The sequence below is a fragment of the Hemitrygon akajei genome, chromosome 4, assembly GCF_048418815.1.
Source record: "Hemitrygon akajei chromosome 4, sHemAka1.3, whole genome shotgun sequence".
Taxonomy (NCBI): Eukaryota; Metazoa; Chordata; class Chondrichthyes; order Myliobatiformes; family Dasyatidae; genus Hemitrygon; species Hemitrygon akajei.
Genome location: NC_133127.1, coordinates 85,385,486 through 85,404,105, shown reverse-complemented (window position 1 = coordinate 85,404,105; position 18,620 = coordinate 85,385,486). Strand labels below are relative to the sequence as shown.

At 38.6% G+C, this 18,620-nt stretch overlaps 1 protein-coding gene across 2 annotated transcripts in view; it reads right to left on the bottom strand.

The window, feature by feature from the left end:
- fstl5 (follistatin-like 5) overlaps nt 1–14,301 on the bottom strand; it is a 793,070-nt gene extending 778,769 nt beyond the window's left edge. For both annotated transcript variants that reach the window (XM_073042992.1, XM_073042993.1), the window contains exon 1: nt 13,962–14,301. The gene's annotated coding sequence lies outside the window, so the exon portion shown is untranslated. The remainder of the gene's footprint in view (nt 1–13,961) is intronic.
- Nucleotides 14,302–18,620: the final 4,319 nt, after the last annotated feature.

Here is an 18,620-nt window from a genome sequence, read left to right as displayed (position 1 = left end):
TCACCACTACAGGCTTCCTCACCACCTACTGACATGGCAAGTCTAAATTTATATTTCTCCCAAGTGGGTACTTGTGTCTCATTTTCTCACTAAGTAGTCCTCAAAAATAAGCCACCTTGGGCTTTGTGCATGTAACTTGCTGATAGGGCTGGTGAGACCAGGGTTTAGACAAGCCCAGCCATAACCAGCTGAATTTTTCCCCCCAGTTAACAAAGAATAGTTCTCCATGTCTCTGACTTTATTAGGCACAATGGTATTCTCTGACTGCCTTCTTGAACAACTGCAATCCTCTGTGGAGTACTGTAAGCACTATTAGTTCCCGGATTTACTCAACAATTATAGAGGGATATCAATATATTTTCAAGTCCAGACATTGTGTGACATAGAAAGGAACTTGTGGTGGCAGTGCTTAACATATTCACCTCTTGTAGATAGAGATGCTCACAGGTCATTCCAGTTCCATTTGTAACCCCTAAAGTGATTAGACTGTCCTTGTCCTTGTTCAGTCATAATCTTTATCTCCACACGTGCACCAAAAAACAACAATCTTCAATAATACTCTACCTACCTCCTCTTTATTTGCAGCTATGTTACTATAGTGAAATTCTTAATTACTAACTTCCTGGTGTCATTATTGACCACAGACTGCATACAATAGGATCTATGGCTGTTTTGAGTAATTGATTTCCTGACTTCACAAAGTCTCTTCACCACCTACATGTCTTCTCAGTAGTTTGGTGAAACATACTCCATTCATCTGAATGAGCACAGCTGTGAAATCACACAAGATATACATTTTTCATTTTTAAGAATCTTTTTATTTATTTATATATAGGAAAAAGGGGAAAAAGAACCCCATCTAACTAGGGAAACAAACCCACTAACTACAAAAAAAGAAAAAACCTATTAGGAATCAACCCCCTGGAGCAATACGTTTGACCATCATCTAAATATAAAAGAGTCATCAACCGCAATTTCATATTTATAAAAAAAATAAAATTGGAAGGAAATCATATAACTTAATTCAAATTAAATGATAATATTTGGCAAAAGAACCCCATCTTCTCTCAAAATCGTATCGAGGATCAGAAGTTCTACTTCTAAATTTTTCCAAACTAAGACATAACATCACTTGAGAAAACCATTCAATTAATGTAGGGGGAGAAATATCTTTCCATTTTAATAAAATAACTCTTCTTGCCAATTGCAAATGCAATTACATGTTGATCTGAAGATGAGATATCCTGAATATGATGCAAAACTATTCCAAATAGAACAGTCAATCTATTACATTGTAAATTAATTTTCAGAGCTTTAGAAATTGTAGAAAATAAAGATTTTCAAAACAATTTTAATGAAGAACATGACCAGAACATATGTGACAAAGTAGCTACTTCAGTTTTACATCTATTGCAATAGTTGTCTATACTACAAAATATTTTAGATAGTCTCTCCTTTGTTAAATAATAACAGTGAACAATTTTAAATTGAATTAAACAATGGTTGGCACATACAGAAGAATTTATGTTTTTCAAAACTCGAAGCCAATCTTCATTAACAAAGGTCATATTAAGTTCTCTCTCCCAATCTTGTTTAAGATTGTGATAGGTTCTCTTTTTGTAACAAAAGTAAATTATAAATTCTGTTAATGGAACCTTTCACTAAGGGATTGAGTTTCAAAATGGTATCCAACAAATCAGATTCTTTTAAATATGGAAACTTAGGTAAATATTGTTGTAAAAAAATGTCTAACCTGAAAACATTGCAAAAAAATGTGCACACAAGATATACAACACCATCCAGGATAAAGCAGCCCATTTGATTGCCACCTCATCTACTACCCTTGAAATTCAATCTTGGCCATCAATGATCCATTGACAGCCAAGATTGAACCATTTGTGCCATCTACAGCAAAGGATTGGCAGCAAGTCATGAATAGCGCTTTCTACATGGTGACCTCTGCCACTTTGAAAAGGATTGATACACCAATACGATCTGCAAGCTCCCACATCACCCCAAATCCAGATTTGACAATATCTGGCTATTCTTTAGAATTACTTGGTGTGAATACTAGTAATACTGCACAAATCTTGCAATGTTTTAAGAAGGAAGGCAGTCATGGTTATGCAGTTCCCCATCACTTACCGTGGCCTATTAGGAATGGACAATAGATGTAGGTCCTGACAGTGATTAGTAAATGGATGAGACAATTTAAAGAATACTTGCAGAGAGAAAAACAAGCAGTAGGTTTGTCCAGAGGGTGATAGAAACCCACAAGGAGCTCTGGAATAGCTGCACCTTGCAGATCTCACCTCCGTTCTGATGGGTCTCAAATACTAACACAGCTCCTGATATCAGACTGCTGAGATGTCTTACTTGAAATAGATATATCCGTGGAAAACAAATAAGACACAGATGCTGGACTCTGAAACAAAAACAGAAATGTTGGAAGAACTCAACTAGTGAAACAGCACATGTGAAATGAGGATACAGTTAACATCTCAGTTTGAAGGCCCTTCATCAAAACTGGGAAAAGGAGGAAGTATGTTAGTCCAAGTAACAGAAAAGATAGGGAAGGACATTGGTGAAACAAAGGGAATGTCAGTGATGTGGTGAAACAGTGAATAGCACTTAATAGTTGTATCTGCAGCTCTCTGTAATTTTGTTTTATACTTAATCTAGTTCAACTTCTATGATTCTTTGTCTTTATTTATCCTAATTATGTCATGAGTATATTTCAAGATTAAAGTAATCAACAGATGTTTACTGGCCAGAGACAAAACCTAATGCACTGATGAAAGAAAGCTGAAAATTGTATGTGATTGGGAAGATAAGAGCAGTAAATCACAGAACAAGACCAAGATGAAAGCCAGAGGCATAATGGTGTCCACATACTGTGGGGAAAATAAACAAATCTTAAATAAAGATATTTTGCCTGTGGAAAGTGTGCCGACTTGTGTGAACAAAGGGCAGAAGGACAGAAGTCCATTGATCATGTTGGGCCAGCTGATTTTAGCTATGGCAATTGCAAAGGCATTACAGAAAAAGGATTGTAAACATAAACAGGGCATGGTGCGTCAGTAGAAGAGGAAACAGTTACTGGGTTGGAGTAATTTGCTGGCTTGCTCATGCTCCACACTGTACATGTGACTTCTGGTTAAAGTTAACTTTACTTACATTTATTGTTTCATTTATTTCACTGTAGATTTATTTGAAGTAAACTAATAGCAATTTAATATCAATTCAGCATCATATATGTCAGCTGGGAGTTAGGCAGAGCAATGGCAAATGGAATTTAATTCTGACAAGTGTGAGGTGATGCATTTTTGGAGGTTAGATAAGGGTAGGATATATGACACAGTAAACTGGTATGGCTCAAACATTGATGAATTGAAGGACCTTAAAGATTAAGATTAGTTAAGGTTGTTGTCGGCACACCACACGGCCAGGTGCTGGACTTTGTCCCTGTAGGCTGTCTCGTCATCCCCTCTGATCAGGCCAACCACCATGCTGTTGTCTGCAAACTTGATTATGGAGTTAGAACCATGTACAGGAACACAATCATAGGTGAAAAGGGAATACAAAAGAGGGCTCAGCACACAGCCTTGAGGCATGCTGGTGTTCAGGATGAGAGTGGAGGAGGAGAGGTTATCTAATTTAACTGATTGGGGTCTGTTAGTCAGAAAGTCCAAGGTCCAATTGCAGAGGGATAAGCTAATAGCAAGCTGGTGAAGTTTGGCGATCAGCTTGGAGGGGGTCACAGTATTGAATACCAAACTAAAGTCAATGAACAGCATTGACTTTAATTCAGAATTAGCTTTATTTGTCACAAATGCATTAAAACATATGGTTAAAAACATTGTTTCTGTCAAATCAAATCAATGAAGATTATTCTGGGCAGCCCATAAGCGACAACATATCATGCCTAAAATTCTCCAACTCTAACCCATACATCATTTGGAATGTGGGAGGAAACCAGTGTGGTCAAGGGAGAATTTACAAATTCCTTTCAGACAGTGGTGGGAATTGAACCCCAATCTTACAGCTGACACAGTAAAGCATGACACTGAAGGATACAAGTTGGCTGATTTCTGAAAATGGCAGCAGGGGTAGAGAGTGTGGTGGGAAAGGCAATTAGATTGCTTGCTTTTGTTGGCCATGGCACAAAATGAAAATGCTGAGTCAGTGCTTTAAATACTCTATTGGCTTAAAAGCATAGAGTATTCGGTCACAAACAAGAGAAAATCTGCAGATGTTGGAAATCTGAGCAACATACACAAAATGGTGGAGGAACTCAGCAAGCCAGGCATCATCTAGGAAAAGAGTACAGTCGAGGCGAAACCCCTCTCAATACCAGTAGTGTCTCCTGTTCTCCTTCCTGGCAGTACCTCACATCTCTTCCTGAATATCCCAACACCAATACTGTCCCCAATGCTCTCTCAGCCAGCCAAATGTGTCCACGTCTCTAGGACGCAGGCTGGTTGAGTTTCTTGATTGGTGTGATTTCACTGAGAAATGATCATAACTACAACATTATCGAGGTTAAATTGCTGAAAGAAACACTGCTAAGCAATCCAATTTCCAGGCATACATCTGACTAGACTGCATTGAAATTTAGCTTTTGATAAATCAGCCTCAATTCCCACTGCAATCTAAGTATGCATTTCTGCTTGTTAGATGAAAACAGTTAAGATCAGCTGATAGTTCCCTCTCTGGCATTATATAGTAAGAATAAACATTAAGACAACAGGAAAGCAGCTCCAGTATTCATACCCTCAGATCTGCAGAAGATGGAAAAAAGGATTGCAATAAGGGATTAAAATAATACTGAATAAGCACACTGAAAAAAAATGTTTACATTACTATACACTGAATTAAATCTCTGCTTGTTCAACCACTAAATCTTACAGACTTGGTGCACCTTTTTTAGGGTGGAACTTTTGTTGAGAGACACACAACCATAACCTGACTAACCATCAAGACCAAGTAATTCAAAGGGCCAAAAAAAAAGTCCAACAGTTCACTTATTATCAATGTATGTAGTTTACAACTCTGAAGTCTGTCTTCTCCAGATAGCCACAAAACAAAAAAAACCATGGAGGTCTGTTAAAAGAGAAGAGCAACCCCAATCCCCAGCACAAAAATAAACACAGCACACAATCATCAATCCCACTAAACCCCACTCCCCAAACCAAAAAGATAACAAATCGCAACAAGAAAAAAGACTCCTCCCAAAACCTCCTCTCCACACAAAAAACTAAAAAAAACCCACAAGAACTGCAACCCCAAGCCCCCTCCCCCCACACTTGTGTGACTTTTGGCTTCTGCCAAGGAGTCATTCTGAAACAGTGAAGTTTGCTTATGACAAGCAATAGAAGCTGGACTCCTAAGATTACAGACAATTTCCATTTTGTTTGCATCTGTTCACAAGTCTGTGCAATCCAATATTTTATGCATTACTGCAGAAAATTTGGCAGCAAGCAAAAGTCTTTGGACTATACGCTGTTTTTCACTGTGTAGAGTCCTAAAGACTTCTGCTTGCAGATAGAGAAAGCTGTAAACTGGGAGACAGCCTCACCGAGCATCGACACTCCATTCACCAAAAGTGGAATTTCCTGGTGGCCAAACATTTTAATTCCAATTCCCATTCCCACTTTGACATGTCGGTCCATAGCCTCCTCTTATACCAAAATAAAGCCACCCTCAGGGTGAAGGAGGAACAGCTGGGTAGCCTCCAACCAAATGGCATGAACAGTAACTTCTCCTTCTGGCATAAAAACTTTACCTGCTCCTGCTTCCTCTATTCTCCACTCTCACCTTTTACCTCTTTTCACCTGTATATCACTTCCCCTGGTCTCCTTTTCTCCTTTCCCCTATGGTCCACTTTCCTCTTTCTTTCTTTTCCAGTCTTTGACCTTTCCCACCCACCGGGTTTTACCTATCACCTTCCACCTAGCCTTTCCTCCCTTCCATCTTTTTGTTCTGGCATCTTCCCCCTTCCTTCTCAGTCATGAAACGTTGTTTATTCATTTCCATAGGTACTGCCTGATCTGCTGAGTTTCTTCAGCACTTTGCGTGCGTTGCTTTGGATTTGCAGCATCTGCGGACTTATTCGTGTTTAGGATAAAGTCTATACAGATGTTCATAAAGGAACATTGTGCACCAGGGTTGATAAGAATTCTTGCAAAAAATCATGGAAAATAAGTCATTGAATATAATCCCAAATCTGCTTTTCATTATAATGCATCTGTCTACTTTCTGGTAACCATGTCTACACATTGCTAGTCTACTGCAGAGGACAAAACAGCACTATGGTGAATTGGCATAGTGTGCAATTTTTCTTCTTTTTCCAATTAGTTTTGTCACTAAAAAGTAATTTATGAATTGTCTACTTAATTCTGCAGCAAGGGTTGTAATCACAAACAAAAGACAGCAAGATTTGGTGATTAAATATTTTAACACTCATTGCACCTAGATTAATCATTACATTCTCTTGAGCACTGCCTGGCTAGGAGCTAGGTAAAGCTGTTAATGCTCTGCATTAGTAATGGGAACATTTTGTCTGCCTGCCTAATGATTATTGCAAATCACACTTGTATTCTCTGTAAACATGTGTACCTGATGTACAGGAAAAATATTCAATGATTCTTGAAGCCAGACCCTGAATGGCAAATAATTGATTGAAAACAAATGAGTTAATACTTACTTTTAAAACAGAAACCAAATTATTTAATATAAATTAATTCAAATACCAATATAGAAATGCCTAAATTCAACATTAGTTTCAGTTTATAGAATCCAGAAGTCTCTACAAAAATAAATAACATTAACCCAGCATCATTTATTGAATAATCTTCTTAATAGCAGATACACTTTTCAGATACAGTTTGATGGTGCAAAGTATTCAGTGACATCCACAATAAATATGCTGGCAGTTTTCAAGTAGCATTACAACAGTTCTATTCACTGCATTGTCAATGTGTTGGTCAGCCACATGAGATTGCACACTTCACATCAATACCATTCTAGTAGTCCTGTTAATTGATCTTGTTACTGCTGCTTTCACAGATCCCTAGAGATTTCACACACACAACTGTTGACTACTGAATCTTTGCCTATTAAGGTTAACCTTTTTAATCTTTAAATCATCGTGCAGTGGGTTTAAGATTTCTGGATTGTAGGTAAAACTTCATCGATTACTTTGATAATAAATGTACTTTGAATCTCTCTGTACTTTAATCTTTTTTAAATATACAATTTTACATCAATAATGCAATAGGTTAGGGATCCAAGAGAAAAAAATGATATAGTTAAAAAACTTAAATTATCTGTTTATTGCCAAAACACAGAACTATTTATATCAAATTTGTAGTGCTGTTTTTGCAGCATCATTGCTGAAGAATACATCAAATATCCCTTAATTTACAAATGCATTTTGTGATCTTTTTAGTTGTCTACATTTAACTAAAACTGGAGAAAATATTTAACTGAATTGAGCTGAACTGAATATACCTAGTCTCTTTTGATGACTTTTGTGGTTGATATTTTATATTCTGCATTTTTCGTCTTTATTTTTTGCCGTTCGCACAATTTGTTTTCTTTTCCATGGGGGTGGAGGGGTGGAGGTTGATGTTTTTCTTTGAACGGAATCTATGGTTTTCCTTTGTTTGGTGGCTGTCAGTGGGAAGATGAATTTCAGGCTTGTATACAGCATACATACTTTGATAATAATTGTACTTTGAACTTTGAATCTTGAGCCACTCAAGGACTATTTTGCCATTAACATTTATTTTTGATAATGTCCTTGTTATCAGTTTACAATATTCTAAATAAATTTTAATAAGATAGTATAATTAACCCTTTTAGTTAAATATCATGCATCAAATGTAAGAAAGTTGGAATATTCTCCAGCGAGTAGCTGGGGCATGAAGCCCAAGGTTGTCCATGTATTACTGAAACTACATCAATTACAAAGATTATATCAAGTACTGTTATTTCCACATATTTCTTATCAAGTAGTTATTAGGAAAAGTGTTTCACTTAAAATTCTTGCGTGTCACTTGCAATGTCATGTAATCCTTTCAATAGCTCCTACTTACTGATGTTTTCTGATTGTTATCATTTAAACTATTTAGCTTCATCTGAGCTGCTCATTAATCTTTGAAATGCAATCTCAATTGACTTAACAGAAGTTTTCTGTGAATTTACATTATTATTGACCAACACACAAATAACTTCAGGACAGAGTAAGCCAGAAAGTATTTTCATAAGCATCATTAGGCATGTACTTTAACAACTTCTATATTTCTGAATAGGTGGTGATGGTAACTTTCAGAACAATATGCTATTGAATATGCAACATAAATAATAACACCACCAATTTTTGAATGAAACTTTGGATTATTACTGTCAGTGTTTTCATTATTTCTATACCTTTTTTTCCTTTGTTCTTGTGTGTGTGTTTTTTTTAAATGTTGCAATTATGTATCCCCAAAAGTAGTATTTGGGAATATTGTATTTTCCCAGTATGATAACACCATGAATAATGCAATATTATTCTAAATTATGTCATTGTTTTATACATAAAAGGTCAAGTGAAGTTCATTGTCATTTAACTATATACATGTATGTAATGTATATAACCATATAATGTATATAGAAACAAGAGAACACTTCTCCAAACCAGGGTGTAAAGGACAGTAGTACATATAACACCTGATAACTTATGATAAAAATCTATAGATGAATCACACATAAATATCAAACTAAAGTGTATTAATATTAAATATTGTAATGTAAGGAACAGATTAACCAGAGACACTTCGAGTGCGATGTGACCAGGAGTGCAGAAGCCAAATGGCCTGGGGGAAGAAACTGTTTCTCATCCTGACTGTTCTTGTTTTAATGCATCATAATCTCCCACTTGATGGTAGAAAGTCAAAGAGGATGCCAGATGGATGGGAGGAATCCTTAATAATACCAAGGGCCCTGCAGTCACGGCACTCCTGATAAATGCCCCCAATGGATGGTAGGGAGACCTCTATGATTCTCTCAGTTGTTCTCACAGTTCTTTGTAGGAACTTCTGGTCTGATACCCAATTGCTCCCATACCAAATGAAGATACAAATTGTCAGGACACTCTCAATTGTGCTCCTGTAAAACACAGTTAAGATTGCGGGAGTGGGGAGCCTGCTTGCCTCGATCATCTTAGGAAGTGAAAGCATTGCTGTGCCTTCTTGTTCAGGGAAGTGATATTAAGGGAGCAGGTAAGGTCATCCATGATATGAACTCCCAGAAACTTGGTGCAGTTAACTCTTTCTACAAATGAGCCATGTATTTGCAGACATGAAGCCATGAAGTCCTCAGTGATTTCCTTTGTCTTCGCCACATTCAGGCTTAGGCTGTTCTTCTTACACCAATCCACCTGCTATTCCAATTCCTCTCTATACTCAAAAGTGATTCTAATGTATAATGTCTTTAGCCTCTATTTCTGGCATTGTAATACTTTAATCATGTAGGGAAGCCCCTATATCAACTGTGGATTACGAGAGCCCTTCTTTGGGGTCAGTAAGTTTACACAGAGTACAGGGCAGTGATTCTTTGTTTCTTTCTGTTACATGAGTAATATATATTTTTCAATAAAACTCATCCTTCCAACTCATTTGGTATTGCAAGCTCAGTAACTTCATGATGATGTGAAGTTTTGTGGCAAAACAAAAGTGATGTGAATACAAAGCACAAAGTCAAAAGAATTGACTAAATCATTGAGCACATCGACATTTAAAGAATTTGGCCATTCAGCCCATTGAGTCTGCTCCACCATTCCATCATGGCTGATTTAATATCCCTCTCAATCCCAATCTCCACCCTTCTCCTCTAACCTTTGATGCCTTACCAATCAAAGACCTATAAACCTCAGCTTTAAAAATACCCAATGACTTGGTCTGCACAGCTGCCTGTGGCAATGAATTCCACAGATTCACTACCCTCTGCCTAAAGAAATTTCTCTTCATCTCAGTTCTAACTGGATGTCCCTTTATTTTTATGCTGTGCCCTCTGCTCCTCGCTCACCTCCCCTACTATGGGAGACATCCTCTCCACATCTACTCTATCTAAACTTTTTAATATTTCATAAGTTTCAATGAGATTCCCCCCCACCATTCTTCAGAACTCCAGTAAGAACATGTGTTTTCTGCATCAATTTTTTAAAAAATCTGCAATGTTGATAAACCTTATTGTCCATATCCAGCTTTTTTTTCTCATTTGCTTCAATGTTTAACATTTGCAACATTATTTCTTATTATTATGACTGATTGCTGAGAATACAATACAATTCAATTATTTTATGCATTTTAAAAATTAATTTGTAAAAATAACAATAGAATAATGAGCATTCATTCTGTTCTAAAATAGCTATTATACCCTTTAGATTACTGCAGTGCAATAAAATATCCACATTATTTTTCTTAATCCGTATTTTAATAATCAGTAAGCTGTAAATGACTAGTACTACTGCAGTTTATTTTCTGTTAGTTAAATATTCTCATTTGTTTTAAACTTTAAGAGTTTTGTATAGAACAGAACCAGAGTGACAGCTGTTAAGTATAAAAGTACTTGCTCTACCTCAAAAACTGAATTGAATTGAGAGCAGCACATTAGCGTAGCTAGCAGCACTGTTACTGCACAGCTCCAGCAGCACAGTTGTAATCCTGATTTCTGGTGCTGTCTCTGCAAAGTTTGTATGCTCTTCCTGGACATACACGGACTTCTTCTGGCTGTTTTAGTTTCATCCCACACTCCATAAATTTGCAGGTTGATATCTTAATATGAATTATAAATTGCCCCTAGTTGAGTAGAAGGAATTCATAGTGAAAGCAGGGAGAATAGAAGGGATGAATGTAGGATTAGTGTGAAGATACATGCTGATGGTCTGTGTAGACTCAGTGAGCTGAGGGATATGTTTTCCTATTGTAATTCTTTATGGTTCAATGAATTGGAATTGCCATTTCTACTAAACGTTTCCTCTCATTGTACCCATCTATGGAAACATCTGTATTTTCAACTGATACAATTATTATTTACAGGGGATACACCACTACTTCTCACTTGCCAGTGTTCTGTAAAGATGTTGTTCCACTTTTCCAATGCTTCCCACATTCACTTTCCTTCCTGTGGCAAACACAGGAGAGTCAGCTCTCTGTTCCTTAAAATTGGAGTTACAGAATCATAGAAAAGTAAAGCACAGAAACAGGCCCTTCGGGCCATCCAGTCAGTGCCAAACCATTTAAGACACTTACTCTCATCGACCAAAGCCCTTCATACCTGTCTCATCCATGTACCTATCCAAACTTCTCTTAAACTTTGAAATCAAGCTCACATGCACCACTTCCACTGGCAACTCGTTCCACACTCTCATCACCCTTGGAGTAGATAGATAGATAGATAGATAGATAGATAGATACTTTATTCATCCCCATGGGGAAATTCAACTTTTTTCCAATGTCCCATACACTTGCTGTAGCAAAACTAATTACATACAATACTTAACTCAGTAAAAAAATATGATATGCATCCAAATCACCGTCTCAAAAAGCATTAATAGCTTTTAAAAAAGTTCTTAAGTCCTGGAGGTAGAATTGTAAAGCCTAATGGCATTGGGGAGTGAAGAAGATTCCTCTCATGTTCTCCCTAAACTTTTCACCATTAACCGATTATCTCTAGTCGTGGTCCCATCAAAACTCGGTGGGAAAAGCCTGCCTGCATTTACCCTATCAATGATTAAAATTATATATTTTAATTGCCATATACTGCATTCGTTGTTCAGGACATTGTCATCATCGCACTGGGAGGACCATATGTAGATTGAGTGTTTGTTGTAATGAATAAATCAATTGTTTGGGCGACCATCCAATCAATGCCACTTAATTTTCCGCCCTCTCCCTCTTTTGACTTCTCATCAGCCTTCTGACTTGTTCCTATGAAACTCAATTAACAAAAAATCAAGGCATGGAAAGCAGCTTACGTTAACCCTGAGTTCAGCAGATTTCAGATAATGACTACTGCCCGTTCTCTGCACATGTGCTGATGATGGTAGTGATTTTAATCCTTCCTCCTCCTTTGGATCCATCTGTTTGCTTCAGTTGCCTTGTATCGTCATTATCCCTTTCTGTCATTAATCTCCCCTGCCTTTCACCCAGCCCTTGCCTTCAGTTCTGTTACTCGTTCAAAACTTGTTACATCCAGCGGCTTTTAGCTGGGATGAAAGGGCATTAAACTGAAATCGTCACTATTTCACTCACCAAAAGCGGCTGCCTGAGCCGCTGACTTTTTACCAATAGCCTCTTCTCACATTTAGTTGTTTTAAAGCTGCATTGTAACAAAATCCCCAGAATTATTTGAAGGGTCAGAAACTGCCCACAAAATGTGACACGCCAAACAATTCCTACCGCATGGCAGTAGTTTAATAGGAATGCGAGAAAGTCAGCCTCCTGAAATCTCCAAACTGATTGGTTTAACTTCATAATTTGGCAGTCGGCTGGATATAAACATAAAACAGGCGATTACACCGTCCATTGATATTCCCTCTGAAACACATTGATGGATGTATCGCAGTCTCACTCACACGCACCCACACACAAAATCCATCATTGCCAAGCATCATGTGCTACCAATCTACGCCGATTCTGTCATTACTTGGGATCGCCGATTCCTAATCGATTACCTAGTGTTGTCATATGGGCCCGAAATCAAATCCCTTGCGCACATGTTCGGACTGAATCACATCAGATAGAAGCCTATCCTTATCCAGAACGATTTTGTCTCGTAACTATCCCTTTCCCAAAGGCAAATCCCCTTTAACACTGCGCATTAGAAATGTAGCATATGCAATTGCACAATTGTCTAAGGCACAACCTCAGTTTTTTACATTATTGTGAATAACTCTTGAAATGTAATTTTTTCATTGTTACCTAATTCAAGTAAAATAATTTGGAAGCTCGCCTAGTACTTAAGCAAGTGTGGAAGAGATGGGAACCACCTCTAAACGAGGTTAGTAACCGCCAGAGGGATTAGCCGCGGGAGTTCTGGGAAAGCACATCAAAGGAGATTGAAGAGTCTGACACTTTATAGGTCTTAATCTATTCTCTCGAAAGCTTGAGTCAAATAAAAAAAAATCAAGTGATTCACATGTTAATTTAGGCTGAACTTCATCCACACCAGGTTCCCCGCAGCTGGCAAGCGTCGCCTCGCGCCGACATACAGCAACCGTCTACAAAGCCGAGCAAGTTAGGGCATTTTTAGTAACAGAGCTCCATCAAGGCAGACGAAAAAGGAATTGCCTCGAGTCTTCTACAAAACTGAAACGCTTCAATAACAATATTGACTCTGGGGCGTTTTGCAGGATGCAAGGAGTAAAAACTCATTAAATGTCTTGAAATATCTTCCAGAATTTACATCTCGTATGCCGAACAGTAATTAACCCAGGATCTGAAAACGGTATTGTAAACGTACAACTGGAGCTCACTTCGGGCAAATCTTTGACTCCTGTCAAGTGTGTTCTTGCTATATCTGACGCCGAGCCAATTGTCCAGTTTAATCTATCAACTTTATTAATGTCACTTACTACGTGCCAAACTTGGATTTCTAACTGATCAACGACCCTGTTGCATGAAATGTTAAATATCGTATGCCGGTACCTTCCATAGTACTTGCAGGTTTTGTTCCCAGTAGTTTGAAACTGTACGTTTTCATTTTAACTCCTACGCAGTCCGAATCTGTCGCCTCTTTTACACATGCTTCTTGATCTGTTGTTTATTTTCAGCAATGTCTTATTTCATCCCTTTAGAAATCTGTAGGCCTGGTTACTGTACTTGAAAGACACCGCGAAAAATAGTAGCAGTTCACGAACAAACACACTTCACCTTCAGTGGTTCTCCATCACCTCAATATATCAGATATCTTACCTTTTGACCTAGGCGGCGTTGGGAAGCAATGCAGTTTCTGCTTCTAGCCCAAACACTTCCAGATAAACGGAGTAAGACACTCGAACTAAAAACCGTCCCTCAAACAAAATTTGCCAAATAAAAAAAACAAGTGGAAAACACTGGATGTGTTAAGTAGTGAGTTGATATAAGGGCTGCAATAATCCCGTTTTTGGAATTTCCCGTGTGAAGTTGGCTGCTGCCTACTATCCGCTGCACTCTAACCGTGCACGGAGCCTGGCAGGCAGAGGCGCTCCGCTCGGTCTCTGTCTGGAGGTCTGTCTGCGCCTCTTTAACCCAACTAGCACTGAGTGAATGAACAGCTCCCAGCGCCGCTGCCCGCGCCCGACGCTTCTGCCCGCCCCCTCATTTACATACCGGCAGCAGCCCGGCCAATAGCGTTCTCAGAGTTTACCTCCGCCTGCCACGGGTGTCCGGAGTCATCTCCGCCCCTTCGACGTCGGGCTCCCGCGTTCTCAGACGCATCTGGAAGGGATTTCCCTGACCGCTTATACTCTTGCACGTAAAGTAGCTCTCACTTGATAGAAAACACGCGTCCGGTAAGCTTGGTTATTATTTTAATTGGCCTGTCCTAGTGGCAAACAGCAAAAAGCATTAACTGTCTCATCAGAAAGCATCATCTCCGCGGCTTGAAAAGTTACATACAAATCTTTGCTCCTGTCCAGTATAATTGTAAGAATTGCAATAGAGATTGCGTGACTTTGCGAAAATGTTATTTCTTACACACAATCATGTTCTGTCACCGTAGCGAAGGTCCATCTTTTCCTAAACAAAAATTGCAACTCTCAGTTGAAACACGCAGCAAATAGCCGAAATCAGTATTTTCAAGTTGATATCAAACGTGTGATTGCAAAATACAGCCTGTCACCAGGACGGATGCCTGAAAGCTGGTGCTTTCAAGAAACTAGTGAGTTTACAGAAAATGCCTGGTTGTAGATCAAGACACGGATAAACTATAGATTCCTTCAAGCTATCTTAACTGGTTTCTCAACGCTAATTTGCAAATCAATAGACATTTAAATTACTGATGCTGCAGATAATATTAATATTTTCTAGATTTGATTAAGTTAGTCACTGTTGAAGTGACATTCATCAACCCAAATAAAAAGTATGCATTTATATAGATTTTTCACAAGCTCATGATGCTCATCAAGCCCAGTAATTAAGTTTATTTTTTTCTGTAGTGTGCATACGGCTTTCTTTTTGTAAAGAATAGAAATCCACGAAGCAGATTAGGCCACTAGGGGCATAGTATACACACAAGGACAATTTCGAAATTGGACAGAAATTTCATAATTATGGAAAATAGCTTGTGGGAATTACTGGAAGATAAAATGTTGTATTTTCTGTAATAGGGACGAAGGAAAAGCAACTAACTATATGTTCATTATCTTTATACCACCAGAAAAAGTTGCAAACACTCAGCAGGTCAGGTTGCGTCTGTGGAGAGATAAACAGGATTAAAATATTACTCTATTCAGCTTCTTGAGACAGGCAGAGGGGATTATTATAAATAGAGTTGGATGGTGAAGAAGAGGGGAAAAAGTCCACAGATGCAATTATGGCATTGTTCAGGAAGTTAGTGTTACTAAGGAAACTTAAAAATAAGTGCAGTGCCTTTACCAGTGACTCTGTAATTTGACTATTTCATTTTACTTTACTTCACATTTCCCATGCAAATAGTAGTAGGGGCCCTTGTCTCCAGAAGTCAAAAGGTCTGGGGTTTTCATGAAGAGCCATAGGTCACTTGCTTTAGAGGCTAACTGGCTGAGTCTGCTTCAAATACATTTTTTCTGGATTTCATGGAGAAGGTTGTAAGTTTCCAAAATAAGTGTTTTCTTCTTGGTATTGTGAAGAGAAAAGAAACATGCTAGAAAGCATGGTGGATGTTGGAAGTTAGCAGTATGGGTAAAGGTAACAATGCACAAACTAATTCAGTGATCTTAGTGAGTACGGAAGATAAGAGCTTTAGTGTGTCACACCTTGATGTTGTTCAGTCGAGTCCTACTCCTCATGACAAGATACGGAAGTAGATTGCCAGGTCTTTCTTCTGCGCAGCTACTGCTGCTGCCCAGGTTGGGACCTGGCCGGGTTTGAACTCAGCACCATCTGCCTTGAAGTCCAGTGCTGATGCCACTACACCACCAACCAGCCCAGCACATTACACTAGATCCTAATAATTATATCAGGCTAACTCTCATCTGAAAACCACTCCAGATATTATTCTCTAGATCCTGCAGTTGTATCCATCCATCTGTCTCTTTAGTTCAAATACCAAATACCAGAGAAAGTCAAAGGACCAGATTTCACCCCATAATTAACAGTTTCGGAGGAGGAGACGCTGGAAATTCACAGTCTTGTTTGTTAAGGTGTTGGAGATGTGCTGACCCATATACTTCATAATAACGTTAAACCTTAAGCAACTGCATACAGGTTATACTTGATGCTATCACCCATTGAAAGAGTGTCAGGTACATACTAATAATTTTAAGTGTCCTCACCTTCAGAGTTACGTACAGTATTGGTTGTCAAAATAAATAGTTTGTCTTCTTAATCTTTGAATCTACTGTTGTGTTTTTTGCAAAGCCCGAGGGGCATGTGCTCTGAGATTCCTCTGTTCTTTTTAGTGTCTTAATATTATCTTCAGCCTATTTCCTTTTCCTACGCTTGTCCAACAGAACTTAGTTTACAATTTTTCTGTCCACCAGACCAGCGTTTTTCTGCATTTTACAATTTCCTTCCTCAGCATCCACTACACAGAATCGATGTATCAGAATGCCAAAACTCTGAGGTGTGAATGAGAACCATAGAATGTGTGAAGTAATTTTATAAGTGTACAAAATAACCATTCAGCACAGACATTGTCAACAAGCTTTCTAACAGTAATCAAGAAATCCATTGAAAATAGTGAGTACTTAATGATAATTTTACCAATCATGATTTCAGTTCTTTACAGTGTTGTAGTTTCTTCACTTTGTTTTCATTGTGAATACTGTGAAGTTTGGGGACTACATACATACATAGTTTGTAAATATCCCTGTAATCAAATGATTTACATATTGGCTACTCCTCAGAGTTGCCAAAACCCTTAGCAAAATGAAGACAATAAAAGGGTAGAGCTCACATAAAGTACACTACAGATGCTGAGGTCAAAGCAACATGTACAAACAAGCTGGAGGAACTCAGCAGGTCGGGCAGCATTCATGGAAGTGAGCAGTCGGGTAGAGCTGCTTTCTGATAAGACCATAAGACCAAAAGATATAGGAGCAGAATTAGGCTATTTGGCCCTTTGGCTCTGCTCCGCCATTTCATCATGGCTGATCCAATTTTTCCTCTCAGTCACATTCTCATGCCTTCTCCCCATATCCCTCATGTTCTGGCCAGTCTAGAATCTATCAACTTCTGCCTTAAATATACATACAGACTTGGCCCCCACAGCTGTCTGTGGCCAAGAATTCCCCAGAATCAGCACTCTCTGGCTAAAGAAATTCCTCTTCATCTCAGTTCTAAAAGGATGTTCCTCTATTCTGAGGCTGTGTCCTCTGATCTTAGACTATCTCACCATAGAAAACATCCTCTCCACATCCACTCCATCAAGGCCTTTCATCATTCACTAAGTTTCAATGAGGTTACTCCTCATTCTTCTGAATTCTAGTGAATACAGGCCGAGAGCCATCAAATGCTCTTCATGTGACAAGCTATTCAATCCTGGAACCATTTTCGTGAACCCTTTCCAGGTTCAGCACATCATTTTTAAGATAAAGGGCCCAAAATTGCTCGCAATACTCTAAGTGAGGCCTCACCAATGTTTTATAAAGTCTCAACATTACATCCTTGTTTTTATATTCTAGTCCTCTTGAAATGAATGCTAACATCACAATTGCCTTCCTCACCACAGACTCAACCTGCAAATTAACCTTTAGGGAATCCTGTACAAGGACAACCAACTTCCTTTGCACCTATTTTTTGTATTTTCTCTCCATTTAGAAAATAGTCAACCCTTTCATTTCTTCTACCAATGTGGATGACCATACACTTCCCAACACTGTATTCCATCTGCCACTTCTTTGCCCATTCTCCTAATGCACCCAGGTACTTCTGTAACCTCTGTACTTCCTCAAAACTACCTGCCCCTCCACTTCATATCCTCTGCAACTTTACAGCAAAGCCATCATCCAAATCATTGACATATAATGTAGAAAGAATTGTTCCCAACACAGACCCCTGTGGAATACCACTAGTCACTGGCAGCCGACCAGAAAAGGCTCCCTTTACTACCACTCTACCTCCTGCCAGTCAGCCACTGCTTTATCCATGCTAGAATCTTTCCTGTAATACCATGGGCTCGTAGCTTGTTAAGCAACCTCACATGTGGCACCTTGTCAAAGTCCTTCTGAAAATCCAAATACACAACAACAACCAATCCTCCTTTGTCTATCCTGCTTGTTATTTCTTCAACGAATTCCAGCAGATCTGTCGGGCAAGATTTTCCCTTGTGGAAATCATGTTGACTATGGCCTATTTTATCATGTGCTCCATGTACCCTGAAACCTCATCCTTGATAATCGACTCCAACATCTTCCCAACCACTGAGGTCAGACTTTCCTACTTCTGCCTCTC